We start from the raw sequence: 23,068 nt of genomic DNA, 5'->3' as shown, positions 1-23,068 counted from the left end.
TCAATTAATGATAACTAACAATATTTACTTTACCTGAGAAATACTCAACAATTTCAGCTCGGAAGTTTCACCAAACTGTCCATGCTGTTACTCACAAATAGCAGACCAATTACACATCTTCTGGAGCTATAAATCTACTTATAAATTATGGTTCTCACTGAGTGTCAGACTAGAGAAAATGGGATATCAAAAATCCACATTATCATGGGAATTTGCAATTTTGCATATCACCTCTCAAAAGTTACTAAGACTTAATCTGCATATTGTAATTACCCCCTTCTCTCTAGTAAAATTGTACATTACTCAGAACTGGTTAGATCGAATGAAAATGTCATGGGAAGACTTCAAAAGTATGGCACTAAAGTATATATCAGCACATAAATTAATAACAAATAACCAAAGTGAGCATTCTTGTTATCTAAAATACTGGAGTCTTCGCCTGTATCATATTTTAAAAGAATAGATAGATGAGAAAAGACAAATTATTGTGAATGTAAACTGAAATGGGCATAAGACATATTCTTTCATGAGTGTGAGTTAAATCCAAACTTCATATGTAGCAGTTATGAATAATATGTATACTGTGACAAATATTTATCAGAAGTTGATTTTCTGTATCACTTATTGTGTATATTGTATATAGAGTGTTATCTATAGTTTGTGTATTTTGTTGTAACACTGAAAATTCTCTTGCAACAAGTTGTACAATGTAACTGTATTGTGGCTTGTAAAATGACTGGAATTGAAATATGCAAACAAAACAACATAAGAAGAAAAATAAAAATATTTAAAAAAAAATCACTTACTAAAACACAATGCTGAGAAGCTCTTTAGTACAAAATATTATTACATACATAATTACGTATTAAGGTGTTGAACAATGAGAATTATTTATTTATTTATTTATTGGGAAAGTCCGACTTGGAACAAAGCCAATTTTCAACGGAGGCCCAGGGAGAAATGCTCAAGATGCATGCCTTTGTAATGTGGGGGGAAATGGGAGTACCCAGAGAAAACCCACATGAACACAGGGAAGACATGCAGACTCCACACAGAAGGCAGTCAAGAATCAAACAGGAGAACCTCTGGCTGTGAGGCAACAACACTACCGCTACAGCACTGTGCCGTCAAATTAATAGTACCTAATGGTGCTCCCTGCCAAAATATGTGGAAATACTGCAGATAGACCATCAGATCTGATTGAGATGACATCCACAACATTGTTTATATTTTTGAATGTATCATGTGTCATGATTTACACATTTGTCATTGCAGTACTTGCTGTCTTGCTGTGGCCTTGGCAATATACAGTTTGATGGTGTTAATCTTCCTTTCAATTGACATCCAATTTTTTTTTGAATTTGTGGTTGATTACTGACATCTCAGCAGAGACCACTCCTGTTTCACTGCCAAAACAAAAAAAAAATAAAAAGCTTAATTTGGCTTGCCTGTAGTAGAGCAGATTAGCCTGGCACCAGTTCACAGTTGTCATTAGACTGGGAAGTAATGACTGCAGAAAATTTACTTGACAGATGTGAAACTCTGTGGCATGAGGTATAAATGAAGTAAGCTTAAAGAACAAGGACAGGTGATGTAGATTTGGTAAAACACTTATTTTGACCTTTAATAGTGATTTTCATATCATGGCCATTATTGAGAAGAACTGGAGTGTCTTTATGATGGACCCAGATTACACAAAGATGGTGGGACCCTCCCCTACAATTGTTTATAAAAAAGACATTTGTATGAAAAACATGGTTAAGAGAGCTGACATTGCTTGTATGGGTGGGAGAATGACAAAATGTGGTCAGTGCACTCAGTGCAAATATGTTTTAGAAGATGACTCTGTACTGCTGTAGCACAAAAGGTGTGGTTTACTTAGCATTGTGTCAAAACTGTTCAGCTTTCTATGTGGGTAAGACAAAAAGACATTTTAGATCTAGGATTTACCAGCATAATTTTACTATTAGGAAAAAAGATCACAATATGTCCTTTATAGACACCTTGATATTTATGAACAGCATTCCTTTAAATATATAACAATTGATCATGTAGGTCTTGGACAGAGGTGTGGTTCTGTGAATGAGTTTTTGGAGCTTAAAGAACTACAATGGCAGCTCGAAACTAATGCTACCGTTTATCCAGGGTTAAATGACTTGTGTTCATTTAGCAGTGTTTTAAAATTAAAAGCTACTTCTGAAATGTATATTTATTAGTGTAGTTTTATGGATTTTATTTTATCTATGCAAGTTGGTACACTTCAATGTCATGTATATTTTATTTCATTTTTTTTTCTTTATTTCTTGGAATTAGTTGTTATTGCTGTGTATGTTTCATTATAAGTTTAATTAGGCGTTTAATTGCTTATCCAATTGGAATGTCATAGGCAGGGTGTTTAATGTGGTTGTCTGTTCTGTTTTGTTTATTCTGATGAAGTCTCTTATACTTGAGATGGAAGTACTTAATAAATATATAGTAGTGGCCCTTGCCACAGTTACTGTTTTTGTATTTCTTTTTACTCAGTTTATTATTTCGTGTTTTGCCATTTTTTTTCAATTTGTGCTTTATTACTGCCATCCCAGCGGACAGCAATCCTGTTTCACTGCCAAAAAAAAAGTGAAAAACTTAATTTGGCTTGACTTCAGTAGAGCAGATTAGCCTGGCACCAGTTCACAGTTGTCATTAGTCTGGGTAGTAATGACTCCAGAAAATTCACCTGACAGATGTGAAACTCTGTGGCATGAGGTGTAAATAAAGTAAGCTTAAAAAAACATGGGCAGTTGATGCAGAGTTCAAATCCAGCTTAGACATTATTTTACTCAGGGGGATCAGAATAAAGTTTGGCACACATATTTTTTCTATCAATGTCTTCCAGTTAGAAACTTAACTATTCACCGTACTGAGAACAACATGCAATGTGCATGAGATGCATCAAATGGAAAATAACACTGTAAGTTGTGATAACAATACAGTAACATTACCCTTTGAAAACCATTTTGTATATGAAGGATTACATCCAATTAGTTCCCCAGTAATCATCATGACACACAATGATTTCATGGGGGAATGATGTCACTGTTCATTGCATCCGTTATATCAAGGGTGAAAGAATGTCAGCTGTTGTCCATTCCTTTTGCCATCACTTGCCATTACCTACAATCTATATACGCCTAAGTACTGGTGGGGCAAGGACATGTGAAGAGGATGAATCTGTCATTCTAAGATACTACTTGCTACGGTCACTGATACATATACACTTTCACTGTTTTAATTTTTCTTTCCAGTAGTTTCAGTATTCACATGTTAAATATCTGAGGTGAGTTAGACTCTCCTGATGTGCCTAATTATTTCCTCTGCAGCTGTACAATAAAGTAAAAGAAAGAACACATATGAAAGCATAATGAAAAACTGTCTTGGCTGTCTAATACATGCTACATCAGTGACGGTTGATGAGTCAATATACATATATAACTGAGGGGTGCCTAAAGTCTTAAAAGTGTAAATTCATCCTCCCATTAGCTTAAGAGATCCAGTTTGTGCCTTTTTATATCACTATAGTGGAGGCAATATTGTTCCCCAGTGCTATTCTAACCCTATAATTCCCCTGCAGAAGACTCTGGCCGTAGCACTTCATGAGAAGTACCACAAAAATCCTGGACTCCTCAACACTCCACCTTTGTGCTCTAAATTTAACACCATTCTCTCCATTGGTAGCCATGTGTTCAGACGTCAAGCCACCAATATATGTCTAAATTGGAACCCAATTCAGATCCTGTGAGTAACAGCTTAGGTGCAAGGATGCACAGCCTTTCCACATGTATTTGTGAAACTGAAATCATATATATTCCTTGGCAGACATATTGGCAGTGCATACATCAGATAGCAATAAATGTGTGAAACATGACATGACAGTGATATTTGATGTGTGATGCTCAACCTATTGACACATGTTCCAGTGTTGAACATTGAAATGTCTAATGGCTTAGCTTGTAATCCTTGGTGTTTGGAAAAATAAATAGGATGAACTGTGAGATAGTCTGCTATTGTAACTTACATACTGTTAACATTGTGTTGTACCCAATGGGAATCAAAGCCCTTGAATAAAGAATGCAAAAACTGAAACTGAGCTTATTAATTCTCAGTGCCACAGGAGGACTTCCTTTTAAGTATGGTAATTCAAGATATATTGGTATGTATATTTGTCTGGAAAAGAATTTGTGGATATAACAGGTTAAAAGCCTAAAGAGCAACAGTTAATCCAGCAACAAAACCATCACTCAGAATTGACTGGTGTCGACCGGTGACTTATGAGTTTAAAGCTCACTTGCTCTCCTATGAGTGACACCTAACTAATAAAGTAATATGGTGGAAGAAACAAAAGCAGGTTGCCAGGTCTTTCTTCCTTACAACACACACACACACACACACACACACACACACACACACACACACACACACACACACACACACACACACACACACACACACACACACACACAGAAACACACACACAGAGTTCACATGAATGCACACACTCACATATAGAGGAAAGTTAATGTCCCCAATCCACATTATGACATATCTTTGGAGGGTGGGAGGAAACCAGAGCTGCACAGAAGGTATCCCAGCCTAGAACCACACAGGTCAACATCTTGCTGTGAGATAGCTCTGTACCACTCAGGGTACCTCATTATAAAACAGAGAATCATAATTTGTCAGATTACATCTCAGAGTTTCCTGTGGCAATGGTAGATGAGAAAGATGATGAGATACAGTTACAGAAGATTATGACAACAAAATTTAAAACTATGTAGTCTCAGGACTGAAACTTAAAAGGAAGCAGAAAATAAAGCTACAGAGGGCACAATGTTAGCCCACATGTAAAACATTCTTGTATCACTGTTAATTAGGACACAGAGGACAGAAATGATCCAAATACAGAGATGATCAAGAAATGTGAATACATTAATTGTGAAGTTGTCATTTCAGATAGTGGCATTTACTTACTGAAAAAAAGGTACGATTGATCATCCCAAAGACTTAAGCTCAACAGAAACAGACCATGAAACACATTTTAGGGTTATGAGAAAGAAAGCATAATCAGAGAAAAGTATTGTCTGCATTCAATGTATGGAATAACTGAGAGAACTTTACAAGGCTTTTATCTATGTCAGATAAACACAAAACATGTAAACGTTCCACTCATATTGACAGAATTACCCCTGCTCCATGTTATACAGGGATGGATCCCTGACTGAGACATAGATGGTCTGAGTTTGGTTAACTGCTTGGGTGCTGGAGAAGCTGAGGGAGGGTAGCAGGGAGAACATTTTTGCCATCTCAATTACTTTAGGAGGGTGGAATGGATTTAAGCCATCTATGTTACATATCCCTGATGACTGAAGCAGTGTTAAAACAGTGCAGCAGATTGCTAATGATGGAGCTAAGTGATGCTATATCTGATACTGCACATGATATCATCAGTAACATGTACAGTATTATGTGCACAGAGTACAGCAAGGGTACAGCATATATGACACTGCTGGCTTCCCTGTTCTCAGCCACTTCCCATCCAAACTCATCATTTGACTGTTCCCAGTCCTGAGAGGTAGTATTAAAGACACTAAGGAATAAATGGGGCCATAGAAGCAGTCCTATGGAACAGTCAATGTGATCTAGAAAATACAGAAAAGGGGTACTATAAGAAAAAATAAATATATAAAAAATAAAAATAAATAGAATTGTAGAATTACCAAGGCACCATGGACAGATATATGTGTAGATTTATAACACCAAGACAAACAACAGAATATCTGTTAGTGATCTTCTTCTTTTGGCTTTTCCCAGTTAGGGGTCACTACAGAGGAACTCCGGTCCTCTAATGACTGGCAGTAGATTTTTATGGTGCCAAGGTGCCAGCCCAACACCCAACTAAGGCACACCCATTCACACATGTTTTTCGAACGCCACTCAACCACAGGGAGGACATGCAGACTCCGCACAGAAGGCGATTCAGCTGATAATTGAACAGGAGAACCTCTTGCTGTGAGGCAACAATGCTACTACTGCACCACCATGGCATAGTATCTGTTAGTGATCACTGATGAATATTCCAGATGCTTTTTAGTAGTACTTGCATCTTCAACATTGTTCAAGTAATATGGGTATTAGCAAAATATGTTCCATTTTTTGATTACTAAAACAGTCAGTTCGATAATGGACCACCATTTTACAATGCACATTTAAGGCAGCTCTGTGTTTGTATGTGAAATTATTCCTAACTATCATTATACCAATGTGCTGACTGATTGAGTCACATCAAATATCAGAAAGGCCAAAAAGATCACAAGAATCAAAAGGGTGCCATAGAACCAAGAGTGTGTGTGTGTGTGTGTGTGTGTGTGTGTGCGCACATATGTGTGTATATATATATATATATATATATATATATATATACATATACATATGTATGCATGTCTATATATATATATATATATATATATATATATATATATATACAAATATGGATCTACTTCAGTAGATCGAACTTTTAAATGATTGAAGACGATATGGCTGAGACCATAACATCGAACAGGTACTTACGTATTATCACAACCATATTTTTGCTATTGTGAAGTGCACATACCTGCAGACAGACGACTGCCTGAAACACTTCAGCCAGCTGATAATAGCCCTTACTAATGTCTAAAGAGTTTAAATGACTTTCTGAAATGGCAGACCTTACAAAATGACACAAAGTACCTACTACCTGGGTATCACCTGTTGGCATCTTGATAGTAAGGGATATGCAATGGACGTTTTCTTCCGATGTATGAGTCTGCATTGAGAATCAGGGATTTACACTTTTGGCATCCTGTCATGTTGTAATGCATGCCATTTCTGAAAGTAATGTAAACTTTTTGTCCAATTTCTAAGGATTATCGCATTTACATTACAGCATTTGCAAGTGTTTCAGGCACTCGTTTTCCTGCAGGAATGCAGTTTCCAGTTGTGAAAGTGAAATGACACTGTGGAGTGGGGACTGCCTATGACAACACCAGGAAAGTTATTCCACTGTTCAACGAACAGCATAGTAAGTGTTTGGAAAGAACACCAATTTTTGCCATAGTAAGTATCACAGAAAGGGTTACATGGAGCTTCATTTTTCATATCCTCCTTCCAACATGAAAGAGGATAGCAGTTCCACTGCAGTACTGGTCAGTTTAGTAAAGCACATGGTTGGATGCTGTCATTCTTTGTAAAGAAAAAAAAAAAAAAAAACGCTATGTATGACAAACGGTGTCCCTCTCGCACTCGTTTGCAAAAGGGACGCTTTCCTTTCTTCTTCATGGTTCACTTGCATAAGAAAACTGAAACAAAGGTAATTCAGAGTTTACACAGCCCATTACACTTACAGATACAGGCCTGTCTTGTAAATATAATGAGTTACACAACGGAGCAAATGTAGTTGCGATAATACGTAAGTACCCATCGAACATTTAAAAGTTCGAAAACTGAACAAAAAATAAAAAAAGAAAAGAAAAACAAAACTAAACCTGCGTAGCAGGGGGACAAGCCCCTGTGCACCCCCCCCTGCTACTTAAATATACCAACTCCGAGATCACACTACATTGCAGAAAAGGGAACTCTTCCCGTTCTGCACTGTACACAGATCTCCATTTAGTCCATTTAAACTTTTAAATGTTCGATGTTATGTTCTCGGCCATATCGTCTTCAAACATTTAAAAGTTTGATCTCCTGAACGGGACCCTTATATATAGATATATACATATATATACAGTAGATATATATAAATATATATATATATATATATATATATATATATATATATATATATATATATATATAGATATATATATATATATATATATATACACACACACACACACACACACACACACACACACACACACACACACACACACACATATACATGCACACCATATTATCAGGGTATAGGAGCAACATGTGCCCTACTACAGAAGCCACACCAGCCAGTATGTCATTCAAGTGAGTTAAAAATCCTTTCTATTCGAAAACCATTAATATGACTGATGATGATTTCATGAACAGAGACTTCACATAAAAGACTTGCTAGTATTGCGTCTGTAAAGTACAAATGTAAATGTAGAATACTATATACCCCAGAACTGCATCCTGTTAAATATATGAAGAGCTCTATGATAAAAATTCATAATATGAAACAAGCATTGACAAGGGAGTGCTCACTCATTGTACTTTACAGTGATGATTTTCAGGATGTTGCTTTAGCAGCTAATAATGGGCATCAAAGTCGATAAACACATGAGGCATCATGGTCACTGAATAGCCTGCACATATTTCTTCTCAAGAGGTAAGAAGAAGTCTCTTATCTAAAACTGTCATGGCATAATTTGACGTCTTTCAGAAGATGCTAACAACAAACTAAGTGTAAATGAGAAAATGACAAATCCATTTTAATACTGTTCTAAGTATATAAGAATATAGGCTGGCTAGTAAATGATATTTTACAAAAAAAGTAGTTTTCTTTTAGCCATTTAATAATTAACTTGTGACTTTCTTGCAAATTACCTTGCAAAATGTGAAAAGAGTTGCATCTGTGAAAAAAAAGCTAATGTAGCATTCTGTAAGCACCAATATACAAAATATACACACTCTTTAAAAATTCCAGTAATACTAATAAGATGCAACATAATTAGAGCAGTTTGAAAGTACAGGAGCACAACCAGTGCCATATTAATAGCTTATTGAAGGACCAAGCTGGGTATACTACAAGTGGTCATGTGTTCTTTGCTCATGGATCACATGCTCACTGTCACTTGTTTTAAATGACACATGCATTATCTCCTATTGTCCCAGTTCTACTAAATTGCACAGCCCTCACCCAGCCTGATCTTAACAAACAGCATAGCCCTCCTTGGTCCCAAACTCTAACCTTTAAACTCTTACATTGTTTCTAACCCTAACTCATATCCTTTCTCCCTGACCATGAAACACACACTTATGCTCTAAAACAAAATTCCCCCTCCCACTCTCTAATCATAAAACTCCCTCCCTCTCCATAAACTTTAATTGTCCAACTGCTCACTAAGCCTATAACTCACCTTCTCCTTCCTGAACACTAACTCTATACTCTCCTTCCGCTCAGGGGTGCTGGAATCTGTTGAAGGCTGGTGGGTGGAGGCTAAGAAGGGCACTTAGTGATTCAAAAAGGGAAACGTTTTAAAAGTATTTACTACCAATACAGGAGCATCAGCGTGATGCAAGCTAAGTTTCATTAAGGATAATTGCACATAAATTTCTTAGAAAATTAGAAATTAAGCCAAGCTGTGATGATGTGAGTTGATATATGTTAAAGAAGCAATGATAGTACTGCTAGATCAAGCATACCATTCTAAACTGCGATGTCCTTTTCTATACAACTTATCAGTGGAGAGGAATTAGCTGACAAAAATACTTGATGCAGTACTTGACCTGTATAGAGAGAACTGCAATAGCTTTGTATGCAGGGATGCAATGGAGCTATTTCTGACCATAGCACTGACAACGTACCATGCACTTTATATCATGCTGTAAATATGCAAGCTGTAGTACTGCTAAAGCTTGTGTATTTCTTATTTCATAATAAAGTTTACAGTGGGCTACCAGGACTGTGGTCAGAAATAGACAAACATAAAGTCTCATCTTATATTTTACTTGCATGGAGTAACAAATGTGGGGGGAAATAAATACAGTGTTTCTGAGTTTGGAAGAGCAGACACACACGATATACAGTTTCTGGTTAATTCTCCATTATATGTTTTCAGTCAAGTTACTATCTGCAGTCTACAAAGCAATAATGAAATAAAATGCAACACAAGCTTGTATACAAACAAGTCAGCCATCATATATTGAAGTGAAAAGTGTCTCAGCAGAACTGCAAAACTGCATCATACAAACTAGAAATGCAAATAAGAGGATTACATCTACAGATCACTTACCAGAAGATCTGCAAAACAAGTACTTCACTTATTACATCTGGTTGGATTATACAGTTGGCATTAATGGACTTCACACCATAGTCTTGTATCCCCTCAGAAGTTCAACACTGATGCTTACTTTCACACAGATGTCACAACACTAAATGAAAGCAGTGATTAGCATAATGGACATTCAGGGCAATCAAATTCTACATAGTAAATGTAGTAGCATTTCCAATGCAAAGTGACATCTTATTGAAATAGTTTTCAATGAATGTGCTTCTGAATCTGCACCTTTTCCATGCCATCCACCTGGTCAAATCTTACTATAGCACAATCAAACTATATACTGCAGTGGTGGTGCTGCGGTAGCATTGTCGCCTCACAGTAAGACACTGTCAGGTTTGATTCTCAGCTAGATCGTCTTCTGTGTGGAGACATGCGTGAATGGGTGTACCTTCGTTGAAGGTTGTGCATCAGAGCTGGCAACTCGGTATGTAAAAATCTACTGCCAATCATTAGCGGACCAGAGTTGTGCTGTGGTAACCCCTAACGGGGAAAAGCTGAAAGAAACAACAGTAACAAGCTACACAGAAAATGCTTTAGGGGTATGCTTATTTATTCTTTGTTAAGTAGGTAAGGGGAGAGGTTCAAACAGCTCTTTTTAACCATGACCTGAGCTCACAGAGTGCAATAGAATGGCAGATAATGAAAACACATAACAAACCAAAGTATAGAAGGCATAAAAATAAACACTACAAGACTGTATGAAAATATAGGATACAAACAGGGACTGTAGTATGGTGTGAATTAATGTATCAAGGAAGATTTGGCATATTGAAAGAAAGCAACAGTTTTATACAGACAATTTACAATTTACACTTAGTCAAACATTGTACCTAAGTGAAACTGTTTAAAACATTATACCTAAGTGAAGGTATTTAAATACAATTTGTAGCAAGTCACAGAGTACTATATCTTGCTCTTTTAAAATTAGTGGCTCTCCACTGAGACAGCTAAAGCTTAAGTTACCCTGAAAGGTAATACACAATTGTGCACAGAGCTCATTGTAAATGGAGCTACCTATACTGAAGCAGAAGATATAGCAACCCTACTGGCCGACAAATTCAGCTGCTGCTTTACAGTTCTCTCCCCCTCAACCTTCCCTCAGGAAATATCAAATATAACTCTTCCTGCCTCAATAGTGAACAGGTCCTTAATGCTCTCTCTAAGGCCAAGAACACAGCATCAGTGGACCCAGACAATATCCCAAGATGCCTTCTAAATAGTGTGAAACATGACCTATCATACCTTCTGGAATTGATATTTAACTATAGCCTTCAAACAGGCTTCATGACTCATGAATGGAGAACAGCAGCAGTCATCCCTCTGCACAAAGTTGGGCCATCTACACACTTTGGAAACTACAAATACAAGCCTCACTAGTCTTATATGCAAAACCATGGAATGAATTGTCACGAAAATGATCAATAATGATATAGTAAATGTCCAGACACTGGACTCAACCCAGTTTGGTTTCATCGAGGTCAGGTTATGTCAATGCAAGTGGTGGATTTCTTTGAGAAGGTCGCCAAAGCAATGCGTAAGGGAAAATGGTTCACACTGCCTAGCTTGACTTGGCCAAGGCATTGCAAACAATACCCCACTTGGACATTGGCGACAAATTCAAGAGGTTAGGTACAAATCCATATGCATATCCAAATACATATCCAGTGGATAGCTAACTGGATCACAGACAGGACCCAGGAGGTTAGAATTGTGGAGTCCACCTCTACAAAGAGGCCAGTCACAAGTGGAGTCCTTCAGGGATTGGTCCTTGGACCACTCCGTTTTGGCGCTCACTTCTATAAAGTTAAGGCCAATGTCAATGGTCTCTTGCTGACTATATTTGTGGATGACTGCAAATTAGAAGCTGTCATTGAATCCCATACCAACATATATGTACTCCAAGAAGGGCTGACACATGCAAACAACCAGTGTCAGAGCCATGGACGAACACTAAATGCCAGGAAATGCATAATAGTATCCACCCCTGCTAACTATCATATTGACACACCCCTTAGAGTTGCCCACTACTCAAGGACTTAGAGACAATCATAGACAGTAATGTAGCCTTTAACCATCACGTGTCTACAGTAGTGAGGAAATCAGTCAACATAGCACTATATGTTAATTTATATAATTTGCTGGACAATATACTCATTCACTTGTTCCAGGAAGATAAAATGTATGTGTTAGCACTGAATTAAAAGAAGTTATTTTACAACTTCCCCAAAAAAGTGAAGTCTCCATTCATTTCTCTGCACAAACTCCTTCAGAATTTCTGTACACTTCAGCTTGTCAGTCCTTTCTTTGTGGATGTGCAGAAGTATTTGATGATTGTAACTTTTCTCTGTCATAGTAGATCTTAAATATGATTTTATTCTGCTTTGTGTAGAAAATGTCCTTTGCCCAGTTGCTGTACTCATCGGTACAAGGAGGTAAATTTGCAGTAGCTTTACTACTTCAGTGTGCAACATTTGCTACTGGCAGTCCTTGTCCACCAAAACATCAATTATACTGTCAACAGAGTACACAGTTGTCACCTCTGGGAACACCCGCTGTATAGGTCCTGGAAGCAGCTGCAGCTGTGCAGTCAAACTATTAATGTTTATGTCTTTACGTCCATACATTCTCTCAACTTGAGGTGGAATAGCAAATTAAGTGGTATTAGCTGCTTGAAGGAGCATATTCTCCATGGAAGACAGTAAGGTGTATGTTTCCTGATCAAAATGGTGGTTGAGTTCAGAAAGGCATACATTGTTACACTCAAAGTACATTTGACAGTACCAGCCTTTAGCAGAGTCATGGTGGTGATAAGGTGCAGTACCATCATGTAACCTTGCTGGGACTGTGTGCTTTCTAGGAAGTGTTGTCTCTTTAACAATCTGTATTTGCTGATCTCTGTCTTTGATGGTGTCAAACACTTGATCAAAGTTATTACGCTGTCTTTGCAAGTTTAACTTGAGGTTATTTATACTAATTATTATAGTTTGTGCCATCAGTGTTTTTGCTTGTAGCATACTTGCTACTTGTTCTGATTCACTATGTTATAGGAAACAGTAAGTCCAAAGTATGTTATAAATGTGGTTATCATCGTTAACAACCCTCTGGCTTTAATTTGTACATCAAAGGTCTTGTCATGTTGAAGGTCTTGTAAAGTGTCATAGAGTCTTTATAGTTGGCTAAAATACCCTTAATGCTCTTTGTTCTAGATGTTCATCTTGTTGGACAAAGTAAATGCAGTCCTATCATACTATATGGATCATCATCTTCTGATATTATGCTTTCAAAATGAGCTATTCTCCAAGGATGCATGAATGAGTATAGTAGCATCTTGAACAAAAGGAAAGGCATCATCAATAGCAATGCTAGTGTTTGCACAGTCTTGCAACACCAAGTCTAAACATCATTGATTGGCACAGTGGACAGTTAGAGCAGGTGGATTCTCTTTTCTAATTCTGATAGCAGTTCCAGAAATGCATCAACTCATGTTGGCTGCTTCATCATATGCTTATCCTCTTAAGTTTCCAGTGGCAAATTACACCTTAATAAAATATCTTTCATGAATTTGTGATGGATTCTGCATATGTCATTTCCATTTTATATATTCCAATAAAATCTTCCTCTGGTGAGCTCTGGAAGTGACACCCATCAGATGCATACAGTCATCTCGTCATGCTGAGTTAAGTCCCAAGATTCATCTGCTATTATGGAATAAAGTTTAGATTTGCACATTATTTCATGTAATACATTCTGTAGAAGCTGATGAGCCATGATTTCATTCACAATATCAGAACTCTGATATTGTCCCTCCTGCACCAACTGTCTCAAATTGCTTTCCTGTTCTTTTCCATGAATAGCTAGTTCTTGTCTTACTTCTTCTACTTTTGGCTTTTTCCCGGTTAGGGGTTGCCACAGATGATCACCTGTCTACTCATGACTGGCAGTGGAGTTTATAGTATCGAGTTGTCAGCCCAGTGCCCAATTTTCCACAGAAAGCACACACACACACATTAACTCACACCTATGGCCAATTTAGAGTGTTCAATCCACCTGCAGGCATGTCTTTGGGATGTGGGAGGAAACCAGAGCACCCAGAGTAAACCCATGCAACCAAAGGGAGGATATGCAGACTCCGCACAGAAGGCACCCCAGCCGAGGATTGAACCGGAGAACTTCTTGTTGCAAGGCAGCAATGCTAACCGCTGCACCACCATGGCCGCCCAGCTAATTTTTGTCTTACTAAAAGTGTTATTTATGTCACCTGCTTTTAGAACAGTGTAAGGGTCTTCATTTGTATCTGGGAATACTGCTGGCTAAGCTGAGCAGCAATGTTCATTCTTCTGTTTTTGGAAGCACTGTACTTCTTAACAGCTTCACAGTGGAATGAGGTCAGTTGATGTTTGTTAAATTTTTTGATTGCTTTCTTCCAGTCAGTGAATCCAGTCAAACAGAATGTAGGTTCACCACCGTGAAAAGATGTAAAGAGTTTTCTTGTCAGTGCATCATGACAGTAATAACAATATACACATACTTTGGACTGGCAGTAGGTTAACCAAGAGAAAGATGAAAACCATTGTGGTTGACAACTTCTGCATTCAGTTTTTGATTTAATTCTCATAACAGTTTGCTTAATACAGGTTTCTTTTACATTTCCAGGTTAGAAAATCTCATCAATATTGCTGCAACAAACTGAATTGCATGATAGAAAACAGGAAAGATCCGTAGTCCTACATGCTAGTTCAAATTTAGCATATGGCATTTTCTCAGCTGCATAAGTACTTAAAGTAGGATCATTTTTAAGAAGCGTATCTCTACATGCATTTCTTTTGTCACCACCTTTGTCCAGCGGTGAAGAAATTTCACCTTGGTATTCTGCATCTTCCAAGGTAGATGGCACTTCTGGAAAGAGTCTGTAGTTAATAGTCATGGTGGAAGCATCAAAATCTGTCCTAGAAGTGCAGCTGGCAGCATCACTATTTTCAGTGTTATTGTGGTAGGCAAAATCCAAATCTAATGTCATCTTCTGGAAATCCTCTGCTGGTTTATTACTTGAAGCAGGGGTGTTTACATTGATATTTTCAGAAGCAATTTCAAATGCAGAATTGGTCTCTGATGTGATGCTCTGGATGCTTGCAATGTTAATAGAAGGGCCTTGGGTGTCTGTGATGTTTTCAGAGCTATTGCTGTTGTGATGAGATGCTGTGGGTGTTGTCTTAGCAAGATACTAGCTCTTTTGTGTCCTGCTTCCTTTTTCTGTCAGATTTCTGGCATCTTTAGTTTCAGATGAGGGTCAGTCTACTCCTTACAGAGTTGGTCAGCCTCACTGAATAGCATTCTCCGCAGTCAGGGTCATTATGTATCCTTGTCAATGGACTGTTACCTGCACATAAAATATTTACATTGAAGTATTATCAGAACAGTGAAGCCTATTCTATATATATATATATATATATATATATATATATATATATATATATATATATATATATATATATATATGTATACATACACAAGGCATGGGTTAACTGACTTTGCACGATCCGCAAATGCAAGTCTTTTATCACAGCAGGATAAAAGACTTTTACACAGTTAATCGCTCGAGCCAATCAGATAAAAACACAATAAGCTTTCTACCAGCAGCTTCCAACTTTGACATGTTAAATTCAGCTCCAGAGTGCAAAAGAACCATTGTAATGTAAAATGAACTGGTGTTTATGCTCAAGTGCAGTAACAAATGCTTTACAACAACAGATTTACTGCAACATCAGGAATCTTTGGAAATATATTCACTAATCCTGATAAATGCTCCAGAAAATACAGAAAAAATATGCAACTAAAGTGAACACAGAGATACTTTGCAAAGCTTAGAAATATTTTGGCACACTCAGGAGAACTTTAGCAACCTCAGAACATCTTTTGCAGTATTAGGAGGTTAGGAAATACTAGAATACTGTTAAAACAACATAAAAGCAGTGCAGTGACAAACAGATGACATTTTTAATATGTGCACGTTGAAACACATGATAAATTCAACCAAGTCAATAAATTCAGCAAATAAGTGTTATATAGCAGTGAGACAGTTAAAGCAAGTGCAAAAAATACTTATATCAGGTGTAGGTCCACATGGTTTTAAAAGCAATCCAAGTCTTGTAATCACAGGTGTCCTAGACAGGCATAGGGAAGCTCTGAATAAATGAGCACAATCTCACAAAAAGAGTAATTATTTTACACCAGCAGGATGAAAGACTTTAACACAGTTAATCCCTCAGGCCAATCAGATAAAAACACAATAAGGCTTCTACCAGAAGTTTTCAACTTGGATGGATCAAATTCCTTGGCAATAAGTTCACTAACCCTGAAATGTTCAACAAAATACAGACAAAAGTGCACAACACATAAAAACTTTGCATAACTACTAACATATTATAATACACTACTCTCTTCTCACACTGCATTCTTAGAGAAAGGTCCATAAACCAAGAATTGGCAAGCTGCAATTAATATCCAAACAAAGTTATATGATCAAGGATTCATACATTTATAGGAGGTTACTATGCTAATGGCCATAGGATTTTTACCAGCCTAGCCATATTATACCCATGTTCCCACAGGCTATTTCCTTTTGCCTAGACTTCTAAAAATAGATTACAAATAGTAAAAGGTCCGGTATATAAACCCATGTAGTACCATAAACACTCAAAGAATAACTAATAAATGAAAACTATAATATGCTGTGGGGTTAATACTTTTTTTGTAATGAAAACATATAATTCCATTGCAGATAGAAACGTATTACAGACAGGACTCACAATAAAAAGTAATTGCAAATAAACATTCCATCAGAATCCCAGTGATTCTTTTTTTCTATTAGAAAACATAAATGGAGTGTGTGTGTGTGTGTGTGTGTGTGTGTGTGTGTGTGTGTGTGTGTGTGTGTGTGTGTGTGTGTGTGTGTGTTGTGGGTGCATTTGTAGTGTGTGCGTGAGTGTATGTGTGTGTGTCTGACTGTGTGTGTATGTACTTGTTGTTTCTGCATGTGTATGTATTTGTAGCATGTGCATGAGTTTGTGTGCTTGTAGAGCCTAGGTGAGAGAGTGTGTCTGTGTGAGCTTGTTGTGTATGCGTAAATATGTATTTTGCATGACTGTGCATGAGTGTGTGTGTGTGTGTGTGTGTGTGTGTGTGTGTGTGTGTGTGTGTGTGTGTGTGTGTGTGTGTGTGTGTGTGTGTGTGTGTGTATTTGTCTATGTGTATCAGTTTTAATTATTACTGGCAACCAGTGAGATGGAAATAATTATTGCTGCTTCACATTGCTATACAGTTTGATTTTCAGTTGGTGTGCCTTCTGTGCAGACTTCACATCTTCCCATGTACATTTTCCTCCAGTGGTGTTGCATGGGGGGATGCTGGTACACTGAGCATTCCCTACACTAAAGGAAAGGAGTCTTTTTCATTTAATTGTTTTCAAAGACATTGCCTAAACACAGATAATTTTCATGCTTTCCTTTGAAAGAAAGTGTATATTATCTTTCAGTAAAGTGAAGCAAGCCAGTAACGCTGACTTCACACAGCTTTACTCACAAGCTTCATTTTCTTTTACTGAGCATGCCCACAGAATGTTGCTTACTGCCAGAAGTATATTGTAGGGATAGCTAGCATACACATTAGCTATGGAAATAACAGACAGAGCTGAAAACAATTTGTAGTACCAGCCAACCACTTACCCCTCACCCCCACACACGCATACACACTGAAATATCATGATGGAAATAAAGGATTACTCTTAAAGGGAACTCCACATAATTTAGCTGGAATGCTTACAAACTAAGGTTTGCCATCTAGTATCAGGTATGCATGGAGGTAGAGCATGCAAACTTTGAGTAAGGAAAAAAGTACATTTTTCAAGTGATCCCTTCAGTAGTTTTGCCAAGTATGCTCAAGCACTAAAATGAAACATTTCCCCCAGCAATCCCTTCTGTGGTATGTCCAAGTGTGCACAAGCACCAAAATGAAACATTTCCCCCAGCAATCCCTTCTGTGGTATGTCCAAGTGTGCACAAGCACTAAAATGAAACATTTCCCCCAGCAATCCCTACTGTGGTATGTCCAAGTGTGCACAAGCACCAAAATTAAACATTTCCCCCAATGATCTTTTCAGTAGTCTCATCAAGTATGAATAAGCACCATAATGAGGCATTTCTTCCAGGAATTCCTTTGGTAGTTTGGCCAAATACACACAAGCACTTCACTGACATCAAAATGAAGCACTTGTACCAATGACCCCTTCAGTAGTTTGTCAAATGTCTGCACAATGCTTCACTGACATCAAAATGACAGAAAAATATGAGGAAGAAATAATGTCAATCATATATGAATAATTGTGTGTCAGTCTAGGAAGTGGGAAGGCAGAAAAGTTCACACAATATTTTTACAGAAAGGAGCCAATTATCAGCACAAAATTAGCTAAATTGTCAAGAGATATTAAACAAGCTGTTTCTTATAGGGGCCAATATTGCAGTTTTGTTCATCTTATAATACCTGTTTTCTATTCTTCATCCATGTTTACAAAGTGATAAGGTGCTCCATACTCCTGCAACACCAAAAAAAGCTTTTGCCATTTAGTAGGATTACTATGGAATTCTGCTCATACCAAACTGAGGCAAACCTAGGTCTATTTGAGGAGTAGACTCCATCTTGGTGGGGAAATTGTGTTTATTACAGATGAGTAACCACCCTTTTGGTTAGTTATGTTAAAGCTGCTATTAATTTTGCTGCTGTTTGTAAGACCAGACAGAACTACTCAAAACTAACCAGGTACACATATGAAGAAGCATTTTAGTACACTGGCTACTACCGCAGGATCAAAACTAACCAGGTACACATATGAAAAAGCATTTTAGTACACTGGCTACTAATAATTATTTACATACTGCCATTGAAAACATGGTCATTGCTGGTTGGCATATAATATTATACTCTTCAAGCTGTATGACCCTGCTTTATTGGAATTGCTGCATATCTGCAAGTCAAATGGCACACAGGTTACTCGGTCTAAGGAACTAAACTTGTTATGCACTTTAAATAATTAGTGACCTGAGAAACTGGAGAAAGTAAATCATATAAAGCAGATTTTTCCTTACAGGAGGGAACTGCAGATAAAAAATTCCTCATACTTTCATAAGGAGTCAGAATTAACATTAACATACGAGCTTTTCAAAATTAAAAAATTAAAGTTGCAGAAGCATACACTTTTTCCCAAACATATAAATTGTTTTACCATCATTGTCTGAATGCGAAGGATTATAATTAACAAAATCCTTGATAGCAACTGTATTAACTAACTATAGCTGATGGATCAAGTCTGGGATGAGTATATAAAAATTATATAAAAATTTGAAAGACTGAGGAACTTCAGACATTCTGCTTTCTTAGGTGCAGCAGGCTGGCTCTCAGAGAAATGCATTTTACAAAGCTGACAGCATGGTGGGGGGTGGGGGGGGTACAGGTTCTGGAATTTTCTGAGGGAATGAGAAACCTCATTGTTCTCCCACTGAAAATACTAGCACATTCTGAAAATACTCTAAGAGAAAGTGAATCCTTCACAGAGAGATTCAAATACCATGCCCTCTTCCGAATCTGAATCAGAAATCTGAGGAGAAAACCTTCATCTTACCCTTCACATTCCTCTTCAGTTCTTGAATGTCTTCAGTACATGAAGAATCCATTTTTCCTTTTACCAGAAACCACTTGATAAGAAGGATCAATAGCCTGCACATGACAAACTTCACACTTGTCCAGTGACACTGGTGCAAGAGTTGATAAATGTTTAGTTTTATGTTTCTTTTTGCTAGGGAATTTGGATTATTAATGTCAGCAGCTGTTTCCCCATTGATGGGCACATCATTTTATTTAAGCACAGGCACCTTCCCTGCCCCTTTTCCCAAGACTGACATGAGGGGCTCTCCCTTTCCTATTGAGGGGACCCCAAAAGCAAGAGAGGATGTGATTAAACCCCAGTCCATAATGGCTGTGTAGGCAACATCAGAGGGATCCAGCAAAAAAAAGAGTGGTCTAATAAACCAGCTTTGGCCACAACAGAGTCCCGCTCCTGTGGTTGAGGCAAACTGCTAGCAAGCTGTAGTGGCTGAGGCTGTTTAGTTAACTTTTTCTTTTTGTAACTGGAAGATGGACCATTCATGGAGTCCAGGAACCAGTACATTGTTCTATGGTCAGACTGAAAATGACACTCCTTTCCCAGGGAAACTAATCAGCACAAGCAGTAAAATATACAAAAAAAGTAAAAAGCAGACCCAAAAAGAAATGTAGGCATAGTAAAAAAAAAGTTTTACAATGTATACAGTAAGTACTAAAGTGTCCAAAACAAAAGTGCATTCCCTTATAAAAGTACATCAAGTAAGATCAGAATTAAACCCTATACCTTTTGTCTATGTGGCAAAAATCTTAACCATTATGAAAAACCCACCCCAAAGTCATGTACATACATTAACGTAGACATTTTGGACAAGCAGAAGCTTTGTTGATATTTGAACTCTTGACTTGTGGTTTACTAGACCAATGGTCTAATCCTGAGCTACAGGGCCCCAAAATTCCTTTTTTCATTTGTATCCATATGCCTTCTTTCAAATACAGTACCACACCTTCCTACCGCTACTGCACTACCTTCTAAAAGGGAAAAACAGCACAATTTAGGTTCCTGCTGTGTATTTCTTATTTTCTTTGTAACGGTGGAGATGTTTAGATATGCTGTAACTGGAGGTCAAACTTTTCCTAGACATAACCTTCAGTCTTTAGTTTTCCTTCCTCTTGTTTATGGGATTAATACTTGTCTACAGGTCTTCCTGCTCTTCTCATGTTCCATCATATCAGAGGAGACAACAGAGAGCTGTACTGCTTCCTCTTTGTGTTTCCTTGTCATTAAATCAGTACACCTTTTTTCAGACTACTAATGGGGTAGAGTCCTATCTCATCAGTCTCTCATTTATAATATTGTAAATAACTTTAGTTCACAGTATAAAGGAACCCTACTCTAAGACAGAACAATATGTTTGTAAATGCAGACTACTGCGAGATGATATTTACTGAATGTACTGGTATCCAGTCTTCTTTGGCACACCACCAAACTGCATGCCATTGTATTCCATTCTCAGAGTCCTCACATACTGGATAATAAGATTCCCATATCAAATTTCAGAAACAGAACTCTTAGCTAATCAATGAAGTAGTCTGCAGACCTGCATCACTTTAGGCCTCCATTTTAAACTATACAGTGTTGTAAATGGCAAGAAACATTTATGTACTACAATCACGGATGTCAGTGTCCTCCATTTTAGCAAAACAATCCAAAGGTTGGGAACCTTATATCATTTTTCAGAATCTCAGGATGAATTTTGTCTGGCAGATAATGCAAAGGATTAACAGTATGGCCTGTTAATGTGCTGCTTCCTTGTAGTCCAGGGTCTGATTTACAATTGTCAATTTGACTCTAAGAAAGTCACTTAGCCAGACCGTGCTCCTCAATCACCTCTGAAAAGGGGCAGTTCTATTTCCTGGACTTACCCAGTTAACCAATTAATAAAAATGAATACATTAAATGTTTTTCTTAGGCACCTCGCACTCTTACTTGTCACCTGAGCTATGCTATGAAGACCTTTTTTCTGATAAGCATGCCACTTAGCTTATCCTCCAGTTTTGCAATCCTTGGAAGGCCTATGTAAAAGAAATGTACAGATACAGCTTTTTTCCCAGTGCAATTCAGTGTTGATTTTTTTGAACATGACATTTTTACAGTCACCGTGAACTGCAGTTTATGCTTCTATATATAGTGTTCTTATAAAGAATGCAAAAACACATCATTTTGGAATTGGCTTGTTAAGTTAATGGTTGCTCTTACACTCTAGATGGTTGCTGTAATACTTTATTAACCCCTTCCCTTTCTTTTGTCGTGACTTAGAGAAACCATTATGATAGGAATGGCAGCTTACCCTGTGCTGCTAAAAAATGGGGATGAACATATGAAACTGCTTCCAAATGGAAAGAACAGAGCTTTCCAAATAAACATTAGCTCACAACAAACATAGCAATTCACTATTTTTTTTTTTTGCTTTAACTAGGTTATGCATTATTAAGTAGATAACTCATCAGTTGTATATACTACACACACACACACACACACACACACACACACACACACACACACACACACACACACACACACACACACAATTTAAAAAGATGATTTCCAAATTTATGTAATAAAGTTTTCAGGATATCTGTTTTGGAAGTATGGAAATAAAAATAATAAAATGATAAATAGGACTGTATTTTAAACAGTAGCTATTACAAATTACTGATGTGAATTTGATAAGTTTTTTAATATTGTTGTGTAATACAACATTGCAACAATGCCCAAATTTCCAATTGCCCCAAAGCAAAGAATGAACATTTAACTACTAACAACTTACTTTCCAATGCAATATGTGTTGAGGTGGATGGTTTATGCAAAAATTTGCTTTTCCCTCCAATACAGTCTGTCAGAGCAGCGGTGAGCCAAGTAAGTAGGTTCAGCAACCAGCGAAGGGAAAGGGCAAGCAACCACAGAAATAACATTTATATACTGTGGTTGGAAGCCTGGAAGTCTCTCTTTCTCTCTCTCTCTCTTTTTTTTTTTTTTTTAGAGCAAGGCAACAACCATGAATGACAATGTGAGAGGGCAAGCAAGCAGGAAGAAACTATGCAGCCCCAAATACGGAGAAGGTATTAAGCATCTTTCTTTTTTTTAAATGCAAGGTGAGCTGCTTAGGATACAAAAGTGTGGGGGGCACTCACCCCGCCCCTCGCCCTACAGCTCCAGTGCCCTTACTTCCACTTCCTAAACCTGAATACCCCCTACAGTTTCTGACAAACTAATTTGAACTGCTGCACTTACCTTATTGGAAAATGAAACATGTCTGGGCATGATCCAACATCTCTGCTCTCTCTGAATGGCAACCACACCTCACCCT

Source organism: Protopterus annectens, chromosome 12.part0 (genome assembly GCF_019279795.1).
Source record: "Protopterus annectens isolate FY-2018-M chromosome 12.part0, PAN1.0, whole genome shotgun sequence".
Classification (NCBI taxonomy): domain Eukaryota; kingdom Metazoa; phylum Chordata; order Ceratodontiformes; family Protopteridae; genus Protopterus; species Protopterus annectens.
This window is presented reverse-complemented; position numbering follows the sequence as displayed.